The 3,194-nt window shown below is 41.7% G+C and overlaps 1 protein-coding gene across 2 annotated transcripts in view; it reads right to left on the minus strand.

Annotated features, from left to right (window-relative positions):
- The window catches only part of LOC101854247 (serine/threonine-protein kinase mos), a 17,895-nt gene extending 15,195 nt beyond the window's left edge, over positions 1–2,700 (minus strand). The window contains exon 1 of one of the 2 annotated variants that reach the window (XM_035969112.1): positions 2,549–2,700. The gene's annotated coding sequence lies outside the window, so the exon portion shown is untranslated. Of the gene's footprint in view, positions 1–256; positions 881–2,548 lie in introns of those variants that run through there. The other variant, XM_005095929.3, reaches the window with a different exon arrangement.
- Between the last annotated feature and the right edge of the window lie 494 nt (positions 2,701–3,194).

The following is a 3,194-nucleotide window of genomic DNA, read 5'->3' on the forward strand; positions in this document are numbered from 1 at the left end:
ATCATCATAATCACCATCATCATTAATTAAGGGGGATTTCCACAAACATCTTTATGTCAACCAAGCGGGTGGTGGGCGTATACCCTGGTGCAACATCTCCATCTTTCCCATCAAACGTCTTTCGCCCTTATCTCTCCTCCTTTTTATGTCTGTTAGTCTCTTATAAAACCTTTAACCTTCGGTACTAATATGACCTTATTATCTTGCAAGTGCCGTAAAACTGTCAAAATTAAACACATGTCAAATAAACCCTTACCTCAAAGAGAGCCTTCTTTGCAATACAAAATGTCGCCAGTGAGACTAGTCACGTGAAGCTTGAATCAGGACATAAAATAAGTCACTGTCGCTCAAACACGTACCACTTGACCAATCTGTCATCACATTTCTGCATTTCTTTTTTTCCCCTTGGGTTGTGTTTTATAAACTGTTCCCGGTTATCGTACCGTTGAAATAGTGTCTCCTTTTTGTAAGATTTCAATGTTAAATATTCCGTTTTGAATTGTTCCTATTGTCACAAATTTGATGTACGTAGAATTGAGAAAGACGGCGTAATTCAGCAACCAAAATATCCCCTATTTTTAACACACGACACACACACGCACCGAAGGCACACTGACAGCAGCAATGGACAAACTGTGTTCGCCGTGTCAGGCGTCAAGTGCTCTATCGTGACGTCACTGAAACTCGTGAGTGTCTTCTCTTTCTTAGTAAAAGTATGTCAAGCACAGACACTGAGTCGTGCAGGCATTTTGCGAAAGGCAAAACCGTTATAGACTCGAATTATTAGATCTAAGATAATATTATATCCTTCATCGGGCACAGTCATGGCTGCCGATCTTTGCTCCCAACAAAAACTTCACTGTGCCGGTGCGCATTATAGGCGCTCAAATGAAGGGTGAAACACTAGTCCTGCTTTCGCTCTTGATGTGTGCAAGAACAGTTTTTTTTCTCCTTGCTCTTCATTTGGTTCTAAATTGAGTCAAGTGGTGATCTTCGTGATGAACAGGAACTACACCAAAAAGTACAGTTTGGGATATATTATAATAGCCTACGTGTACAAGTTCATTCACGTAAAATTAGGGAGCGATTGGGGAAATATTGTGGGTGGGAGAGGATTGTTCTTGTAACTTCTTAAGGATGGCTGCATTATATTATGTATTGGGTTATTTTTGGAAACGTATCTTATTGTATTACACGTTCTCATTGGTCGAACCAAGCCTTGGAGTCGGTTCCGCTGGTGTTATCTGCAAACTTACTACATTGTACAAAGATCTCCTTCTTACTGAGGGGGGGCAAGCATCAGCACATCGCCAAGGGTTGTTCGTCAAGTACAGAGACTTGATAGGACTAGATAATGCCCATGTCACAACTGACATTCGAATTAGGTTGCACGAGCAACTTGGGCAATCGGGGCAGTGGATCCTTCCTGTGTATAAATGTATTTCGTGGCATATTTTAGAGAAATCAAACAAAAAACAAAGCAACGACCCGCCCACCTCCCAAAAACAAAACAAAACAAAACGAGCAACGTGCATATTGGTGCCAGTGAATTGAGCACCGTACAAATATTTTGCTTGATTCGCTGCTGAAGTGGAAGGCTGGCAGAACGTCTCTGAATTTTGGCCACTGCAAGCAAGGGTCTAATCCTGGTGTTGAAACAATGGGACAGCAGGAAACTTATCACACAGGCAGCAATAGAGGACAAGTCTACAAAGTTGAGCATAGTAATGAGCCATTTCGTTAACTGTGAGCGCATGGGCCACTTGCCAGTCCATGTCATCGACACCCTGTTTTGTTATGTTGTAGGTAAGGTAAGCACTATGTCAAGCTTAGTCTTGGCACCGGAAACCTCTGGCTGACACGACTGCATTGTGCTCGGGAAATCACGTTCTTGATTATTGTTTTGAGGAGGGAAAAAGAGCTGCTTCTTGCCTGAAAAACCACTTTAGGGCTTTAGCAGGTGACGTTTTCATCTCCTTGAACTCTTTAGGTGGGAATCATTAAAATTTTGTGTTTGCTTCACTGTTCCGACAATGAAAACATCTTTCTTGCAAGAATTTGGCCAAATTTAAATAAGTGTAAAATTTATTACATTTGACACTGTGAAGATGTTGAGTACCTGTAAGACAAGTCACAATGTGAGAACAAAGAGCAACAGTTCGACGTCTGCATGTCTCTAAGGTAAGGAAGGCCTATCGGACAGAGGATAGTTTTGCCACGGAGCGCAGAAGGTTTTGATTCGATAATTCTTGGGGTGTTCTGAGGATGTACAGAAGAATTTATAGCGGTCTCGGAACACAAAACAAGTTGCTCGTCCACTGTGATGTCTTATACTGGAACAAAACCTTGGGCAGGTTATTCAGAAAATTCTTCCAGAGTTCACGACCTGGGGCGAAAACTCCCCTTGCCCGGCAAATAGATCATGTTGTTTTGTCACCAAAGTGCAAATCGTTCAGTGGGCTGCTTTAACCAAGATCCCCCTCTACGTGGGTGAAAAAAAAACTGCAAAGAAGAAATATTTTGACGCATGGCACCAATGTGCAATTACCAGCCAAGGAAAGCCTTCGTCTCTGCTGCTCCAACGTCTTTTCAGCTGGAGTAGTTTTATTTTTTCATCTGCCCTCTCTGTTTGTAGAAGGATCCACCGTATCCATCATTTTCTTCTTTTTGTCTAGAGAAAGGCATCTGCTGGTGACAGGACATGATAAGTAAATGGAGTACGATTTTTAGGCAGTTTCATGTTTTGTTTTTACTTCGGGATCGTGCCACGGGGAAAGGCTGAGAGTAAAGTACCCTGTAATGGGGTCTCTCAAGCAGTACTTCAATGTCAACTAACGTACAAGAGTTGTGTGTATTACTCCCATTCGCCAGAAATAAGGCTAGTCAATATTTTCCAGTATAATACAAATACGGGAGTGTTAATATAGGTTGTCGGGGAAAGGGTTAATATGCTTCTCTTCACTCAAAATAAAAGTCCCTTTTCATTATGATTTCCACTGTCATCATCAGTGTTTCATGCGTACAATGTAGTCTATTCTGATTTCCTTGTTTGTTTCGTCGTAGTTTATTTCAATGGTTGGTTTTGCTTTCGTTGTTTTGGGGGTTTTATTTAATGTTATAGGGGTCCTTATAAGCATTTTGCACTAGACACGAACACACCTTTTCGAAGACGCAGGATAGAGAAAGAACCCCCC

This window comes from Aplysia californica, unplaced genomic scaffold (assembly GCF_000002075.1).
Source record: "Aplysia californica isolate F4 #8 unplaced genomic scaffold, AplCal3.0 scaffold00117, whole genome shotgun sequence".
NCBI classification, from domain to species: Eukaryota; Metazoa; Mollusca; class Gastropoda; order Aplysiida; family Aplysiidae; genus Aplysia; species Aplysia californica.